A 20,028-nucleotide genomic window follows, 5' to 3' on the forward strand; every position below is an offset into this window, starting at 1 on the left:
GAGGTCTGCAAAATAAAGGGAAAGGAATCGAGACAGATCATAGAGAGTCTGGCACAGAGTGAATAATCAAAGCATAGCTATTCCTGACAGATTTTGTCCCTGTATTATTGATGAAGGTTGGGATTAAATGATTTCCCTTCATATTGTCAATGAGTCCTCTTTCAAAAGAAGAGGTGATGGTCCTGTCACTTTCCCCCAATACTATCAGTACCATATTTGGGTTCTCATTGACCCTGGGCTTTCAGCAAATGATAATTTCTTTTCCTCTATCCAAAGTCATGTTCATCCTAATGAAGATGCATCATTGGCACTTGCTTCCTGCATGGCTGGGAAAGAGCAGTAGAACCAAAAGGCCCCATCCAGATGGAGGAGCTCAGTAGAACATCTGCCTTGCGTGTCTGTCACCTCCCTACCTTCTGCTGCTGTGTTAGCTGCCAGCCATTGCAGCAGTTCCTGAATCAGGGGACCCTCCTCTTCTGGTGTTTTCTTAGAGCTTTGACAGATTATCTGTACTGTTATTCCCAAAAGCATCACGCTATCTTTCTTAAAACTGTAGGAAGATCCTCATGGAAATCTGTGCTTTAAAAAAACTACACTATTTGATCTTTAAAACAGATCCATTAAGCCATAGCCACACCTGCAAATGTCCTATCAGCTGGTGTCAGGCAGTTAATCCATTGCATCAATTACATGGATGACCTATACTGGTCCATATGAGACTGAAGAAACAAAACAGCTATGGAGAACACATTTGTTCCTCTCCAACTCCTTGTGCTTCTCAGCCAGGTCCACCACTCTCTAATCCTTGCTATAGCTCCTTTTACTCTACTTTTGAAGCTCTTCTAATTCGTAGTTACATGTCACTGAGATTGATTATTTTATTAAATATCTATCTCCCTCCACTAAGCTGTACTAACTAGGAAGCCAGGGAAACTTGTTTTTCTTATTTCTTGAATCTTAGCACTTACTATTCCAAAGCTAGTGCTTATTCTACTGCTTTCTGGACCAACTTGTCAAAGAGCAGATAACCATTTAAACCTAAACATCTCTTAATATAAAGACTGCCTATATGGGTTTTTTAAACCTATGCCATTTGCTTCTTTTTATATAGAAGAAGTAATAACATCAGTTCTTTCAAGCATGAGTTTGAGCTAAGAACAGAAAGAAGGGCTGAGACACCCATTATACATGTTTTGAGCAACACTTTGCAAAACCAAAAACTTTGATCTTTTCTTCTCATTGAAGGTATATCCAAAAAGCTTGACTGTGGACATAAACAAAAGGTAAAACTGGACCTCGTCAATCTCCTGCTTCTATGAGCCTACCTAATTTGTTCAGTGAAAATGAATATCTACTTGTTTACTTATGATAGGTTCTACTTGAGCTCCTTAGTACCAATTCCAAATTTTAAGTGAATAAAAAGGCAAAACCTTGCTGTGTTGCAACATCATCCCTTCCTACAAAATAAATAAATAAATAAATAAACTATTTTTATAAATGTACTTAATAACACTACCATAAACTCATGAGTTTTTTAAAAAGCATTACTTCAAACTTGAGGAAAAAAATAAAAGAATATCATTAATCTCCCAAAATTATAAATTCCCATGAAAAAATAACAAGAAAGAAGGAAAGACCAAAAGATATAGAAAGCAAAAAGGGAAATAAAAAGAGAAGTGGAAAAGATGTAGAAAGATAAGGCACCATTGAGAAAGCAGAGTACTCAGTCATAAGTCTTAGACTTAGAAGTAGAGATTCTGTGTGAAATCATCACATAGCTCTAATGCAGATACAGGAAAATGTAATAGTATTACCCCCTACAACTAACCTCTAAATTAGTAAGGATTTAAAACACATAAAAGTGATGTTTGATATTCGGATCACAGTGGAAAAATTCTATCAAATGGTGGGCAGCAACTTTATTTCTTTAATAAAAGTAATACTTTTAATATTTATTATATTTAATAATTTTATATTAATATTTAATAATATATAATGATATATAATAATATATTGATATTAATATATTAATATTTAATATTTTAATCCACTGTATATAAGCCACTGAAATCCCTGCCTCCATAAAATTTAGATATTAGCAGAGAAAGGTAATCAACAACTAACAAACATAATCAGTACATTATATAATCTGTTGGAAGATGACAAATGCTTGAAAAAGTAAAACAGAAAGTAGTTAAGACTGCAGGGACAGACAATTGCAATTTAAACATGATGGAGATAGTAACCCTCATTAGGGTGGTGACATTTAGTAAAGTCTGAAAAAGTTGAGAAAGCTACCATGAATATTTGGGGAAGTACATTTTAGGTAGAAGTCAGGACTGTGTCTGGGATATGTGTGTGGTTTGATGTGAAACAAGTGAGGCAGGAAAACATGGGAGAGGAACTCAGAGAAGTATTAAGGGGCCAGACCACATATTTTCATTTCCCTGCTATTTAATGGTGTTGAACATCTTTTCATGTGCTATTTGTTTATATTATTTGTGAAGTACCTGTCTAAGAATTTCCCAATTTTGAAATTAGCTTGCTTGTTTCTTCACTATGGAGTTTAAAGAGTTTTTTTTTTTTTTAAGATTTTATTTATGTATTTGAGAGAGAGACAGTGAGAGAGAGCATGAGCGAGGAGAAGGTCAGAGAGCGAAGCAGACTCCCCATGGAGCTGGGAGCCTGATGTGGGACTCGATCCCAGGACTCCAGGATCATGACCTGAGCCGAAGGCAGTCGTCCAACCAACTGAGCCACCCAGGCGTCCCAAGAGTTTTTATATTTTTTGGATACAAGTCTTTGTTGGATATGTGGTTTGCAAATATTTTCTCCCAGTCTGTAGTTTGTCTTTTTATTCTCTAATTAGTCTGTTGCAGGGCAAAGGTATTCAATTTTGATGAATTCCAATTTATCAACTTCTTTTATGAATCTGGCTTTTGGAATTCCATCTAAAAATACTTTACATAACCCCAGGTCATAAATACTTCCTTCTAGAAGTCTAATCATTTTGAAATTAGATTGGCAATTCATTTTGAGTTGATTTTTATATAAGGTAAAAGGATAATATTGAGTGTCATGTCTTGTAAATGGGTTCAAGTAGTTCCAACTTTGTCAAAATAACTATATTTTTCATATTGAACCACTCAGGTGCCTTTGTAAAAACCAAATGGCAATTATACAATGGAATATTATTTAGGAGAAAAAAAGAAATGAGCTATCAAGTCATGAAAAGACATGGATGAATCATAAATGCATATCTTTTAAGTGAAAGAAACCAGTATGAAAAGACTACATACTATCTGATTACAATTATATGGCAGTCTGGAAAAGGCAAAACTATAGACACAGTAAAAAGTTCAGGGGTTGCCAGGGGTTCAGAAGGGAGAGTTGAAGCATGGGTGATTTTTAGGGAGAAGTGTAACTATGCTGTATGATACATAATTCCTGACATATGACACTATGCATCTGTCAAAGCCATTCAACATAGAAAACTTTATAATGGACCTTAATTTATGCAAAATTTTAAAAATTACTTAGGATGACATGTGATCCCAGGAGAGAATATAGAATGTGATTGTATTACAAATATATAAAACACTTCACTGGAAGAGGAGATGCTGACCTAAGAGGCTTGGAAATTAGTGGAGTTTGTAAAATTAAATGTAAAAGAAACTCTATTGAAATGCTATGCTCAATCACTTCTAAGTGATTTTGGCTAAGATGGTGTGTAAACACTATGCTCTGGTTGATAAAGTTTTTCCCATGCCAGAAAAGATTAACAAAGCTAACTCAGCTATACAAGTATCTTGGAATTAAACAATTAAGTATATAAATGGTGAATGATGGGAGCCAGAGTTCTCATTGTTAGAGTAGGAGTTTACAGATAAGCAAGAGACCTAGCTAGAATGATCCATATGGTAATGGAAATAGAGTTGGAGACATCATTATTAACTTATGTTTAGCTTAAAATAAATTAAAATGACTCAATTTGCTGAAATAATGCTGAAATATCTATAGACAGATGTATAGACACTGAATACACACATATATTTCTCTGATCCATCAACTGAGAAGGCCTAGAGTCAGTGACATCTCAGTAGCACTGAACAAACCTAATGCCCATGTCTTGGTTTCTAATACTATTGTCCAAGAAAAAGAACCAGGTCTTTTTGGAAAATGGGGAAATAGGGGGTTTTAGGACTGGGATAGAAAATACAGAAGAGGTGCCTAACAGGAAATACACGATATGCCAGAAGCATCTTGTAGTGCCAGGAATTAAGGAAATACTTTCAAAAACAAAAAACACCATCAGGGCACATGAAAGTGAAACAGGAGCCAACTGAAAGAGAGCCTGATTATTCCAACTTGAAAGAATTTGAGCAACAAAATAAAATATATTAGATTATAACCCATAAAATAAATATCCATAGGCCCATACTGATCAAAATAAATTAATTAATTAATAAATAAGGAGAAGAGCTAAGTCTTCCACACAGAATAGTTCCAAATGAATTGCATACTCTTCCTTTAAGGAGGGGGAACATAACTCCCTGCTCCTTAAGTGTAGACTAAGTATAGTGAGTTGCGTCTAAATAGTAAGGTATAGAAAAGAAGGGAAATGAGCTACTTCTCAGTTGAGAAATGACAAAACACAATTTCAGCCAGAGGATCAAAGTCAACAACAACAATGATAAGCCAGTTGGTAGTATGTTCTCTTGATGATGAACATGATGAAAAAGGCACATTACCTCTATGGTCTTCCTCCCCAAAAAACCTAACTCCATTCTACGATAAAAGCATCAGGAAAATCCCAGTTGGGGGGAATCTACGAAAGATCTAATAGTACTCTTCAAGACTGTCAAGGTCAATGAAAACAAGGTAAGTCTGAGAAACTGCCACAGCCAAGAGAACCCAAAGTACACACGACAAATAAATGTAATGTGTATCCTATATGGAACCCAGGAAGAGAAAAAGAACTTCAGGTAAAAGCTGAAGAAAATCTTTTTAAAAAGTTGCAGGGGGTGGACACCTGGCTGGCTCAGTCAGTTAAGCATCTGCCTTGGGCCCAGGTCAGGATCCCGGGATCCTGGGATTGAGTTCTGCATTGGACTTTCTGTTTAGTGAGTAGTTTACTTCTCCCTCTACCCCCATTCTTGCTCATGATCTCTCTCTCTCCCAAATAAATAAAATCTTTTTTTAAAAAAAAAGCATGAACTTTAGTTAATAATTATGTATCAATATTGGAACATTAATTGTAACAAATATACCATATTAATGTGAAATGTTAATAATAGGAGAAACTGTGGGTATGGGGTGTATAGGAACTCCTTTATCAGTTTTTCTGTAGGTCTAAAATTGTTCTGAAAATAATTTATCATTAAAATAAATAAGATGCTCAAGTGCAAATAAAATTAAATGGTCATACTTGTGTTGATCTATTTCTGGACTCTCTTCTAGTCCATTGATCTATGTATTTATACTTTGGGCAAAGGAAAAAGAAACTATATAAAATTTATGTTAATTCTTCTTTACATGTTTACTAGTGAAACTACCTGGGCTATAGATTTCTCTTATAGTTTTTTTTTTAAGATTTTATTTATTTATTTGACAGACAGAGCTTACAAGTAGGCAGAGAGGCAGGCAGAGAAAGAGAGAGAGGAGGAAGCAGGCTCCCTGGAGCAGAAAGCCCAATGCGGGGGCTCCATCCCAGGATCTTGGGATCATCACCTGAGCTGAAGGCAGAGGCTTTAACCCACTGAGCGCCCCAGGCGCCCCTCTTTTACAGCTTTTTAACAATGTATTCAGCTTTTTAATAGTGAAAGGACTATTCAAGTTACCCATTTCGTCTTCAATGAGTTTGGTAATTTGTATTTTTTAAGGAATTAGTACATTTTACCTCTCTTTGAATATTGAATTTGTGTGCATAGAGTTATATGTAGGATTTCTTTAATGTCCTTTTAATGTCTGAGGGTCTGTAGTGATACCTACTTGTTTTTTTTTTTTTAGTGCCAGAGGTAGAACTTAGTGATTCATTAGTTGCCTACAACACCCAGTGCTCATCACTTCACAGGCCCTCCTTCACAGGTCCATCTCCCCATCGGTCTCCCCTCCAGCTACCCTCTTTGTTTCCTATAGTTAAGTCTCTTATGATTTGCCTCCCTCTCTGTTTTCATCTTTTTTTTTTCCTTCCCTTCCCCTATGTCCATCTGTGATACCCACTTATTTTATTCCTAATATTGGTAGTTGGTGTCTTTTCCATATTTTGTTTGGTCAGTCTTACTAACAACATCTGTATACTTTTGACACTTCAGAGATTTCCTACAATAAACATTTGTCATTTTATAATTAGAAAACATACCATTTAAAAATTGCTTGTTTCTTCTTTTAAATTGAAGATAATGTTTACAACATGGGGTTGATACATGAGTTAAAAGTGGTAATGCATATAAAAGTTCTGTGCAATTTATAGACAGATGCTCTTCTAAGTAAAGGAAGAGAGTTGAGTAACTAAATTAGAAGAATATTATTATCCAACTTAGGAATAGATGGCAATATTTATATTATGACTTTATGGGTTTAAGAGAAGAACCTACATTTTCAAACATGGTTTCCCACAACATTTTGAATAAGGTTCTTCACAATTATATGCATGACATTTATTTACTTGAAATTCTTAATCACTTTTGAAAGTGACTAGTCACAACTAATAATTCAAAAATCTATGTAAACAAGTATAAAAGAACAGTAGAAGATAGCCAATTGCCTCATTAATTCTGAAATAGCCAATGTATTTCTTTGAAGACCAGTCACCTAAACTAATCCCTACTACATAGTTAAATAATTTATATTATTTAGGTCCCCAGGTAGATTACCTGTGGACCTAGAGCATGCTGGCTTATTCATCCTATGTTTCAGATTAAAAAATAAAATAAAATAAAACTAATACAATCCTGCCCTGAAAAAAAAAACAACCTAGTTCAAATAATATAATACTACTAAACCTCACCTTTTATATTAGTATAGATTTTAGAGGCAAATAGGAGGGTAGGGCGAGAGGAATTATACCTCCCTTTAAAGCATTTAAGGTGAGATGGTACAAATACTCTATTCCCAAAAAAGATTTGCTAAATTCCCCACTCGGCGAAGTCCAGAAACACTCTACCTGACATTTGGAAGATGCCACTCTATGAAGAAGTGATCTCCTAAATACTGAGCTCTCAGAGCCCCATGAATTTGCAGGTAAGAATGAGGAGAGAGAAATGACAAGATAAGAAGGATTTCAATTGTAGGAGAAAGAAGAGCATTAGATGAAGCCAACACATTCAGCTATGATTTATGCAATACCCAAGTACTAACTCAAGCCAACAGCATACTTCCAGGCTATATGTAACTACCAAATTACCATAAATTAAGCTCAGGCAAAAATAAGGCCATAAAATGGACATTTTACAGTGGCTATTGACTACGATGTTCTGTTTGCATTAAATCTTCTGAAACATTGTTACTTTGTCAACTGAATTAGTAATTGGTGTCTTCTTGGGAGGGAAATATATAATACTTCAAACTTCGTATATATTACTCACCACAATTAAAGTCACTCGCTGTAAGAAGCTGCTATCTATATGCATCAGACTAATTATTTTGTGCTTTTTTACTAAGATAATGGGACACTGCTGCCAGTGGGCAAATCCTGATCATACATTATACCACACTTCCTAGCAATTTTTGATGAAAACTACAGGTGGAGACAGATTATAATGGGAACATCTAATTGAAATTCATCTCCATTTTGCTTCAGATGGAAGACATGCTGCTTGAGCCCTGAAACATATTCAATTTCATTCAAATTGGATGCAGATTTTTCCGGCAAAACTAAATTCAAAAAACATATATTTCAAAAGGTCCTGGAAGAGAGAGAGGAGTACCACAAATGTTGACCACTCAGGTTCATTAAGCTACTGCTTTCCAAGGTAGGAATAGAAAACTGAACTTCTGAAAAAAGCTATTATCTTTGTGATACCACATTGCACTAGCAGTTAGGAAGTCCAAGGCTTCACAAAGACCATGAGGAATACTGTCCAACCCTTTAATAAATTTCTCTAACAGTCCAAAGTCAGGTCTCTTCATTCATGTGCAGGGCCTCACTGTCTCCTTTTTCCATGTCCACCTCTGGCACTGACTCCTAGGGTAGAAGACGGAGACTCTCCAGTGAGATATTGAGTAGGAAGACATCTCTTTCCTGGGCCAAAAAAAATTTATATACAAACACACTCATACTCATACACATACACATACACATACACACATTCTTCCACACACTCATACATTCATACATATATGAACATACACATCCATATATAACATATACACATGTGTACATATACATGTGGGGGGTGTATGAATAATATGCATATTTCCTTCCTTTGCAGTAAACCAAAACATCTCTCATTGGCAATAAGGCTGATAAGATGCTTATCAGATGAGTACTCAATACAATGTTACTTAAGGTGAAACTCATCTGAGTTGTTTTTGCTAAATGCTAGATCATACTCTTCTTGAGAATAACTGATATACTCACAAGTCCATGCATTTACTCCACCAATATTTGATGAGCACCATCTATGTGTCATGTACTAAAACACAGGCCAGAGACAGAGCAGTGAACTCCACAGTCTTGGTCTTTAAGAAGCTTTCATTCTCAAGGGGATGAAACAAGCAGGTAAATACGTCTGATTGTGATATGCACTAAGAGGAAAAATAACGCAGTGAAGAGAGTGATTCAGGTGGGCACTCTATATATGGTAGTCAGTGTAGTCTTCTCTTACAGGGTCATATTTTAAGAGATCTGGATGAAATGAGAGTGTAAGCCAGGCAAAAAACTAGAGGGAGAACCCAGTAAGAAGAAGGAATGGCATATTTAAAAACTGGGAAGCAGGAGCATGCTGTTGCTGGAATATAGTGAGTGAAGGGGAGAGTGAAAGCAGATGAGGTCAGAGAGACAGCTGAGGAAAAGCGAGGGTTCAGCCTTATAAAGCTTTGGTAACGTCTTTGCCTTTTCTTCTGAGCGAGATGGGAGCCACTGGAGGACTATAAATAGAGGAACTACATGATAATCTTTACAGGGCTTCCTCTGCTTGCTCTCTAGGAAAAAGACGGAAGGGAGAAGGAAGAGACAGACAAAAGATTTAGGATGTGACTGACTAATCCAAGGGAGAGATGATGGTGATTTGAACCAATGCCCTGCACTGCAGGTCGTGAGAAATGACCAGATTCTGAACATATTTTGAACATATTTTGAAAGTAGTGGCTTCTGGAACTGTTGACAGATTTATGTAGATATGTGGCGAGAAAGGACCCAAAGTTTACTCCAAGCTTTCTGCCTAAGCAACTGGAAGGACTAAATGGCATGTAAAGTGCCTAGGATGCAGTAGGTACTTAGAAGATGTTGATGACTGGTATGCATATTATTCCCTTGGTGGGAGACCAAGACATGCCCAGGTGGCCTAATGAATTGCTGTAATACAAGTTTTTGGTTTTGAGTGGTTAGTTCCCATCAGGAAAGGGGACTCTAAATGCCCAAAACTTCTTCATTGGGGGAAGGGGCTGGAGTCTTAAAACAGAAGCTACAGAAAAAAATCTCCAGGAGATTCCACGAAGAGTTTCTATAAAGTTTCTTTCACTGCTGTATTTTAAAATGTGCTCAAATCTTCATAGGCAACATACTAAAATCAAAATTAATCCAATCCTTCTGATGTGGAGTTATAATTACTAATGAGCATTAAATGTATGCTTCAAACACAGTGAAATGAATGTTTAACATAAAACCAAAAGAAAGCGGGGCACCTGGGTGGCTCAGTGGGTTAAGCCGCTGCCTTCGGCTCAGGTCATGATCTCAGGGTCCTGGGATTGAGCCCCGCATCAGGCTCTCTGCTCAGAGGGTAGCCTGCTTCCTCCTATCTCTCTCTGCCTACTTGTGATCTCTGTCAAATAAATAAATAAAATCTTAAAAAAAAAAAAAAAAAACAAAAGAAAGCAATACCACTGAATTCAATCTTTTACGAAGTATAATAAAGTGGTTTCTTTAAGGAGACATTCAGCATGAAGATCCCGTTGGTTACAAACAACTTCCTCCAGAGTAAAAGTCACCTCAAGAATATAGATGATACAGATCCACAATTACTTAATAAGAGAGAATAGAACATCCTAAAAATATATTACTAAATGTAAAGTTGACAACCAGGTAGACAGTTATGATCTTCCAAAAGATTCTCCTTGAAGCCCTTTCAAAAGAAGGAATATGAACTGCCTGAACCGTGGGCAGAGTACAGGAAGCTAATTCGAAAGATGCCACCTCTATTCTTTAAGAGTTTCCAGTCTCTATGATGAAATTGTGGAGGAGGCAATTTTATACCAAGAAAAAAAGCATCTCTGTAAAACAAAACATACCTGCCTATTTGTCATTCACATATTGACACAAATGTGTAACTAGAAAATGTCATCTGTACCAACATGAGCTAGATATTCTTTATTTACCCCTCCAGGTCCACTCTCTAGTTTCTCCATCTTGTTTGGTGTCTCAAGAGTCTGACTTCTATAGACCGCATTGCCAGGACTCTCTGGTCCTTTTAGTTTAGACAAAAGCACCAGGAAGAGATCAAGGGGCAAAAGGTGAGAGAGGTTTTTTCTCCCTGCTGGACCATGGATTGACAATGGCTGTCCATTGTTCCCCTCCACCAGCCCTCTTTTACACCTACAGGTTTCACCAGGGTCTGATAACTACTTCTTCCCCTTGCGCCTATTTCCCATGACCACTGGCTATGGATGCCTTGTTATCCCTTAAAAGTTCCTCTTAAACTTGGTCACACACTTGTATTAACATTTCTTTAATAATCCCTTTGAGTTTGTTGTTCCCCTGCTACCCAACTGACATACTGATCTCTAAACTTAATTCACAATTATTTGTAGAGCTAGGAGGAAACACAGATTCCCAGAGCCTATCCAAGACCTAATGAATCAGAATCTCTATGCTTAGAGCTAAAGAGCAAATAGCTTCAATAAACAACGTAGGTGATTTTGATGCAGCCAACTTGGCAACCATCAACAGACCAGCATGTGGGAAACCCTGCTCTGAGAACCCTTCCATGCCAAACTGAGGCATTTGAAAACACATGTGATGCTTCCAGAATACAACCTCAGCCACACTTCCCTCTGACACCAGAGCAATCAGTACACAGAAAAAGTGGATTTTCTGTGGGGACATCAAAAGCCAAGGAAAACAAGTATATGGTCTAAAGTGAAAGGAGATACCCATGAGCACATTCAGTAAATGCTCAACTACTCCCTTCACATTTTATTAGATTCTCAATTGAAAATCACTTTTCAACCATTTTACAGGAAATGAAATGCATTTACACTTCTATCTAGTGCCAAAGTGAACAAAGTGGAAAATGCCTACTAGTTTAGGCCTGCCCAACTGTAGTTTAGAGTGGACACTGGAGCACCTAGAGCCCTTCAGCTTTGGGGAAATGTGACCTGTTTATTCCTGAACACCATGATCCTCTGGTAGGACCAGCAGATAAATAGAATCAAGAGCCTAACCTGCTCTGGGCTCATGAGATCTACTCTCCATTCTGAAGCCAAAGGCACCAGGAGATGGGCTAAACTGACCATCTGTTCTTCTCTCTGATAATATGTAATTAAGTAATTTATTTATTCAGCACTTGAACCCCTTCCTCTCACCTCCCATTAGTCAGGGCTGATTATGCCAGACCCAGCTGTAGGTAACATATTGCACACTCAGACGAGCTCTGTGCTACAAAGCACTCTGCTAGCCTCCTGGCTATCGCCACCTCTCAGACCTGACCATAGGAGTGACTGCATGAGGCTTGCTGCTCTGCTAGCTTTGCTTTCTTCCCCAATGCTTAGGCACCAATTTCCTGCTGTGCAATAAACCATTTACTGTGCATATTTAATTCATTTGTTCAAAGATGAATTTACCCACATCCTCTGATCTCTTCCACCAGGCCAGCTAGGCAACACCAATGGATTTCTCCCATCTGGTAAATTTTATCTAAAATACAAACAAACACAAATGTAGACAGAGCCTGACACACAGCTATAGAGCACTGGGATTGATTCCACAAGCCTCCAGCAAAACATACAGCTAAAACTACGATTATATATAGCATATGCAATGTTTTGCATATTACATGATGTTTTACATAGCACATCTGTTTTTGTAGCCTGACCAACAAGTATTTCCTTTTTGCTGATAGTGGCTTTTTAAATATTTCATTGGAGACTCCTTACTCTACGTCCCTGCAATATCATTGGGGCTGGCTCAATTCAAGGTTAGGCCAGCCCACTGAATGCAAATTCTAGAAATTTTTTTAATAGAGCTCTTTCCATGGATGTCTAAGAAGATAGCAAGGTTGCCTAGGTCACTCGTGATCATCCTGTCATCCTAGCATTATCTTACTAAATAAAATCAATTCAACAAAACTGAAATTAAGATATGGAGTGACCAACTTCTAAGCAACCAAGACACCATCTGAGTACCTGGATCCAGCTGAAGCTACACTTATTCTGGGATTTCTCTGGTATATAAGCCAATAAATTCCTATCACCGACTTAATCACACAGTTATTTTTTTTAACACTTGCAAACATAAAGTTTTTATTAATATACTTTCCTTATTTTAAATGTAATAGGTCACATGCTCGCTTCGGCAGCACAAATATTAAATGTAATAGGTCACTATGAAACCTCAATATGGAGGTTTGGATATGGATCTCAGATATGGATTGGGTAAATTCACCTGAACTTAGCACATTATTTTTTTTATATAGATTGCACAAATGGAAAGTAAGCAAACATAAATGAGATTGCAAAAGGAACTTAAAAACAAAAACTTCAAAACCATAGATTCTTGGAAATAGGAAAGGGTTAAAAGTTATTTAAGTACAATCTAAAGGCTGTTGTTATTAGTTCTCTAACACTGACATTACTCAAGAGAGGCTAGAGGACACTTGCCCAAGATATTGTAGAAAGTGTTCTTAGAGTAAAGAAGATAGTTTGATGTTCACAAAGCTAGCTTTTGTAGGCTGAATAACAGACCTCCAGAGATATCCATGTCTTAATCCCTGGAATCCATGAATATTACCTTATATGGGAAAAAAAACATTGCAGGATATGATTACATTAAGGATCTTGAGATAGTGAGATTGTCCTGGATTATCCAGGTGGATCCTAAATGCAATCACAAGTATCCTTATAAGAGAATGTTTTGCCATGCTAACTGTCCCTCTCATAACACACCACAAGTCTATTATTCTGGAAAGTGATGTATCTAGAACACAATGCCATGTTCTAGTTAGATCTTATCCTCACAGAATAGAAACTATTACCTCTACTAGTTCAGTCTCAAACTCCTTTAGGCCACTTTAAAAATACATTCTTAAACATGAAAAGGCGCTCAATATCACTAATCATCACAGAAATACAAATGAAATACCATCTCACACCTGTTAGAATGGCTATCCTCAAAACAAGACAGAACAAGTGTTGGCAAGGATGTGGAGAAAAGGGAATCTCTGAACACTGTTGATGGAAATGTAAATTGGTGCAACCACTATAGAAAACAATATGAAGATTCCTCAGAAATATTTGAAAATGTAACTACCACGTGATCAAGCAATCTCATTCTAAGTATTTCTCCAAAAGAATTGAAGAGATATCTGCCCTCCCATGATCAGTGCAGCATTATTCACAATAGGCAAGATATGGAAACATCCTAAATATCTATCAATGAATGAATGGATAAAAAGATGTGGTACATATACAATGGAGTATTATTCACCCATGAGAAAGAAGGAAACCCTGCCTTTTGTAACAACATGAAAGGACCTTTTTATGCTAAGTGTAATAAATCACACAGAAAAATATAAATATTATATATTACTTATATGTGGAGTCTAAAAAAGGTAAACTCACAGAAACAGAGACTACAATGGTGGTTAGCAGAGGCTGGGTGGTAGGCAATGGGGAGATGTTGCTAAAAAGCATAAACTTCAAGTTATAACGGGTGCCCTGGGTGGCTCAGTCATTAAGCGTCTGACTTCAGATCAGGTCATGATCCCAGGATCAAGCCCTTCATCAGGCTCCCTGTTCAGCTTCTACTTCTTCCACTCCCCCTGCTTGTGTTCCCTCTCTCACTGTGTCTCTCATTGTCAAATAAATTAAATCTTTAAAAAAAAAAAAAAAAACCTTCAAGTTATAAGGTAAGAAAGTTCTGAGGATCTAATGTCCATCATAGTGATTATAGTTAATAATACATATTATATACCTGAAATTTGCCGAGAGTACACCTTAAATGTTCTCACCACAAAAAGACACAGTAATTATGTGATACAATGGGTGTGTTAGCTAACACTATGGTGGTTGGTGATCATTTTGCAATTTATAAATACATCAATTTGACATGTATGTACCTTAAATTTACACAATGTTATATGTCAGTTATATCCCAATAAAGCTGGGGAAAATAACATTCCTTGACTTAGCAGCGATGTCATGGAAAAAATCACACATACTTTCAAAGTGAGGATAACATTCATGGGGTATACATGAAATAATTCAACAAAAAAAGTTAATTTTAGGAACTGCAGGCAACAATAGCAAATCATTAACACAAAACCTTTCTCTATAAAACATATAGATACTCTGGTTAAAATATCACAAGTATCCTTTTAAATACATATCTGCACTCAAATAAAAGTAAGAGAAATCCCCAAGGGTCAAAAATGAAGATAAAGGAAACTCAGTAATATATTATCATGTTGTCCTGGTTCGGTGATTGGGGAAGGGATTGGTCTGGTTTCAGTTAGCCCACAGGCTTTGATTTTAATAGCTACACACATTGTACATAAGACCTGGAACCTATGAGATGAGGAGAGTTGGAAATGAGACCCTCATGCTTAATCCACAATCTTCGGAGTACTGTTTTTTCAGTGAAATTGTGTTCTATATGCTCACCGGCATAGAAAAGGAACATGGAGGCTGGTGCAGTTCTAAATTTCAGGCATGAGGAGTGGGAGGAACCTCCCCTAAAAATTCTTAACCAAAGCTCATCTTCCCATGAGCTTCGGTTTTATTTCACACTCTCTTTGCAGAGTCCTATATTCCCAAGGCATGAAATTAACATAAAAGGACATCGTGGAGCACCTGGCAGAAGAAAATGAGAAACATCTAGATGGAGAAAAACTCAGCCCAAACCACACAGAAATAAATAGATAAAGCCTCCACTTAGATAAAGCCTCCACTAAGGATAGACATGCAAGACAAAATTATAGAGCTGGATAGGAAAATTTTAGTGTTCATGTTAAACCAGCAGATAGATAGAAGGAAGACCTTCAAGAACTTCACATAATAGTTTTAAGATAGGTAGATAGATAGATAGATAAATATGCTTAAAATGATTAAACAGGCAGTGTATTGAAAGCATGCATTTAGTGCTGGTTCTTCCCAAAGCCCTACTAAGATGATAGTAAACCTTTTATCTCCCTAAGGCATAAACTCACAGATGTAAAACGGAAAAAAAAAATGAGAACAAAAACAGAAAAAAATGTGGATGATAAAAAGCTAATGGACTAGTGATAACTGATTACCAGACAAGAGAAAGCTAGGAAGAGAAATTAGAAATGAGAAAAGCCAAGAAGTACCCAATTTACCCCACAGATGACAGCCACACAGTCAACAAGCCCCACCCATATGATCAGAATGTTCACAACCCCACTGGTACATAGAAGCAGATAACCCAGGGATGAGCTACTTCAGAAAGAGGAGGTAGAAGTCAAACTATACCTGAATTCCAACTCTGCAATTTTATACTATGTAACTTCAAGGCAAGTTATTTACTTCTTTATAGCCCAGCTTCTCATCTGTAAAACGGAAGAAATGATAGTAGTCACCAGTGATATTTAATGTGAGAAGAATGAAATAAGTTAATATATATTAAATAAGATAATATGTATAATCTATTAGAAGAGTGATGACCACATAGTAGATGCTCAATAAATGTTTGCTACTAAAGTTGCCATTATTGTCTGAAGAGAGTTCTAACATAGAATAGAGGACAAAACAAAGAAGTTAAACCAAATTGGAAGAAACAGAGATAATATAGGGCAAAAAAATTTTTAACTTTTAATAGTATCTTCAGAGAGAGAAAATATCCCAGCTATTATGACCAAGAAACAAGAGCAGACACTTACTTAAAAATAATAATAATAATAATAATAATAACAGAGAATGAATTTTGCCAAAAGAAAGAATGGAAAATAGACTTCAAGAAATCTCTGAAGGCACTTCTGTAATGGTGGAAAAAGGATACCTGATAATCCACTCCCCCATAAAATGGAATACTAGCAAAAATTCTCAAAATGAACTTATTCTGAACTTTGGAAATTAGCCAATGACATAAAACTATTTGAGCGGTGATTATTCAGGAAAAACACTTGAGTTTAATTGGATAATCAGGTCTGTGGTATTCTAACTTGGCCTATTCCCAACATTCTACCTCGTTCTGGAATAGCTTTGAAAACCAGTAGTCTAACAAAGATAGTAACCTTAGGGAGTTCATAATGGTATACTAGGAAATACCTAATTAACACAAAGCAAAACAGCAGTGGAGGAATAGGGAAACAAAAAGACAAAAAACATAACAGATATAAATAGCAAACTTGCAGACATAAATCACTTGGCAGGAATTGCATTAAATGTAAATGTATTAAACACTCCAATCAAAAGTTAGAGAGTGACAGATGAAGAGATACAAGACATACACTTCAGAGTCAAAGACACAAATAGGTGGAAAGTAATAGGACAGTAAAAGATATATCAGGCAAAGAGTAACCAAAAGAAGTTAGAGTGATACTCATATCAAATAAAATAAAACTTAGGACAAAATTGTTGCTAAAGACAAAGACATTTTATAATGATAAAAAGTAAATCTATCAAGAAGACATGATTATAAACATATCAACTAACAAAACCCCCAAATAAATGTAATCAAAACTGACATAATTAAAGTGAGAAATACACAATTAAACAAAAATACTTGTGACTTGAAAACCCCCCTTTAATAATGGATAGGATAACTAAACAAAATATCAACAAGAAAACAGAAGAAGTGAACAACACTTTAAACCAGCTAGACCTCCCAGAGATCTATAGAACTCTCCACCAACAAGAGAAAAATATAATTATTGGGGGCACATGGAATATTCTCCAGGATACTCCAGGTGTTAGGCCACAAAACAAGTTTCAGTGTATGTATAAGGATACAAAATATGTTCTCCAGGAACAATGGAATGTAGTTAGAAATCAATAACAGAAGAACATTAAAGAAATTCACAAATATATGGAAATCACACAATAAAGTCCTAAATAACAAATGGGTCAAGAGAAATCACAAGAAAAATTAGAAAATATATTAAAATGAATGAAAACAAAAATACAACTTACTAAAATTTATGGGATGAAGCTAAAATATTCTTAAGAAAAAAATTTATAACTGTAAAAACCTAGACTAAAATGGAAGAAAGATCTTAAGTCAGCAACCTAACTTTCCACTTTAAGAAACTGGAAAATCAAAGAGCAAACTAAACCCAAAGTAGTGATAAGAGAAGAGAAGAGAAGGAGAGAGTAAAGAAGAGACCTCTCAGAATATCAGAATATAAAGATGCAAAAACTGAAAAAAGGAAATTAAAGATAATAAATTAGAGATATAGTCCAAGAGATCCAACATCATAAAATGAATTAGAGAGTGAAGGAAATAGGTATAAATGAACCATCCAAACAAGAACCTATATTATTATTATTATATTATTATTACTCAAGAAAATCCCCATAATGGAAGGATATAAGCTCCAAATTTATCTTTTTAAAGGGGTATGTGAATTTTATTTTTTAGTATTGTATTTATTTACCTAGACAGAGCAAGTAAGAGACAGAGAACATGGGCAGGGGGAAGGGAGAGGAAGAGGGAGAAGCAGACTTCCCCCCTGAGCAGGGAGCCCAATCCCAGTACCCTGAGATCATGACCTGAGCCAAAGGCAGATGTTTAACTGACTGAGCCACCCAGTTGCCCCATAAGCTCCAAATTTAAAAGGCACATGAAGCTACCAGCAAAGTGGATGAAAATAAATGTACACTAAGACACATCAATGTGAAATTTCAGAACAATAGAAAAAATACATTATAGCATAATTCATGACTTGATTGTGAATAGTGATTATAGAGCCATAATAATATAGACATTGACTATAGGAATACCAATCTAACAAATTTCTATTAATTCTACTGAAAAAAACAGGGAAATGGGAAGATTTTGTTTTGTGGTAGGGATCAAGCATGAAATAGAGCTAAATTCTCTCATTTGAAATTGCATAGATAACACTGAAAATTTAAAAATCAACAAAGTGCAGTGAAAGCATGTTATGTAGAAGCATGCTGTTAAATTCTAAAATAAGTTCAAATAGTTAAAGTGGTTTCTCTGGCAGAGCAAAACAAGGAGAGAAAAGAGGGAAGCAGGACAGAGTAAAAGAACACATCCCACTTTATTTTTATTTTTTTTAAGATTTTATTTATTTATTTGACAGAGAGAGATCACAGTAGACACAGAGGCAGGCAGAGAGAGAGAGAGGGAAGCAGGATCCCTGCTGAGCAGGGAGCCCGATGCGGGACTCGATGCAGGACTCGATCCCAGGGCCCTGAGATCATGACCTGAGCCGAAGGCAGCGGCTTAACCCACTGAGCCACCCAGGTGCCCCAACACACCCCACTTTAAAAGGGCAGGACAGGGCGCCTGGGTGGCTCAGTGGGTTAAGCTGCTGCCTTCGGCTCAGGTCATGATCTCAGGGTCCTGGAATCAAGTCCCGCATCGGGCTCTCTGCTCAGCAGGGAGACTGCTTCCCTCTCTTTCTCTGCCTGCCTCTCTGTCTACTTGTGATCTATCTCTGTCAAATAAATAAAGTCTAAAAAAATTAAAAAAGAATAAAAGGGCAGGACATTTTGAAAAATCCAAGGACAAGAAATATCCTTGCAGTAGGAAAGTCAACATACCCACAATGAAAGGTGAGGCATGATCATTGACGAACCGACATTTAAGCCTTAGCAATATCCTAGAAGACATTCTTTTTTCTACATAGAAATCATGGAAGCTCATTAAATCTGTCTCTCCAAGGGAGCGCCAAATGAGAACATTTAGAGACATTCAAACACTGACAGTGAGGGGGCTTTACCTCCCTACATCACATCCTCAAATAACTGCTAGGAACAAAAATTGTTAAAACAATAAAAATTCAGCTAAGCTCTGTGCAGATGCAAACTTCAAGAGATGCAGCAGAGTTTTCTGTAATTATCATAACACTTGTGTCAAAAGAGAGACTAGACTACCCTGGCCACTGACAAAGACAACACAGGCTGATGACCTGGATCAGGATAACAATAGATAGGACCAAGAGGAAGAACAATAGACTACTCTAGCTGCTTCTGAATAGGGCACGATCTACATACTCATAATGGGCAACTAGCAATTAACACCAAAGCTATATGTGGTTACATATGTATGTTATTTGTAATTTCTTGTGGGAAAGTGCATATATTTGCATAAGATACTTAGAAATTGTGGATAGTTGAGTATGCAGCATCAGTTCACAGCTCAATAAACGCTTTTGCTCTTTTCATGAAGTTCTAGATTAGAACTTCTTTTCAGGGGCGCCTGGGTGGCTCAGTGGGTTAAGCCACTGCCTTCGGCTCAGGTCATGATCCCAGGGTCCTGGGATCGAGTCCCGCATCGGGCTCTCTGCTGAGCAGGGAGCCTGCTTCCCTCTCTCTCTCTCTGCCTGCTTCTCCGACTACTTGTGATTTCTCTCTGTCAAATAAATAAATAAAAATCTTAAAAAAAAAAAAAAAGAACTTCTTTTCATCTGGAATAAAATAGTAACCGTATTCATTCACTAGCTGGGC

At 36.7% G+C, this 20,028-nt stretch overlaps 1 long non-coding RNA gene across 6 annotated transcripts in view; it reads right to left on the bottom strand.

Annotated features, from left to right (window-relative positions):
• LOC101688007 overlaps nt 1-20,028 on the bottom strand; it is a 72,714-nt gene that overhangs the window by 6,184 nt on the left and 46,502 nt on the right. For 2 of the 6 annotated variants that reach the window (XR_006605417.1, XR_006605416.1), the window contains exon 5: nt 15,865-15,941. The exons of 2 other annotated variants lie outside the window; for them this stretch is intronic. This is a non-coding gene — a long non-coding RNA (uncharacterized LOC101688007). Of the gene's footprint in view, nt 1-12,000; nt 12,074-15,864; nt 15,942-20,028 lie in introns of all 6 variants that reach the window. 2 more of the 6 variants (XR_006605418.1, XR_198364.3) reach the window with 2 other exon arrangements.

This window comes from Mustela putorius, unplaced genomic scaffold, assembly GCF_011764305.1.
Source record: "Mustela putorius furo isolate JIRA1106 unplaced genomic scaffold, ASM1176430v1.1 tig00000145_pilon_pilon_pilon, whole genome shotgun sequence".
Lineage (NCBI taxonomy): Eukaryota > Metazoa > Chordata > Mammalia > Carnivora > Mustelidae > Mustela > Mustela putorius.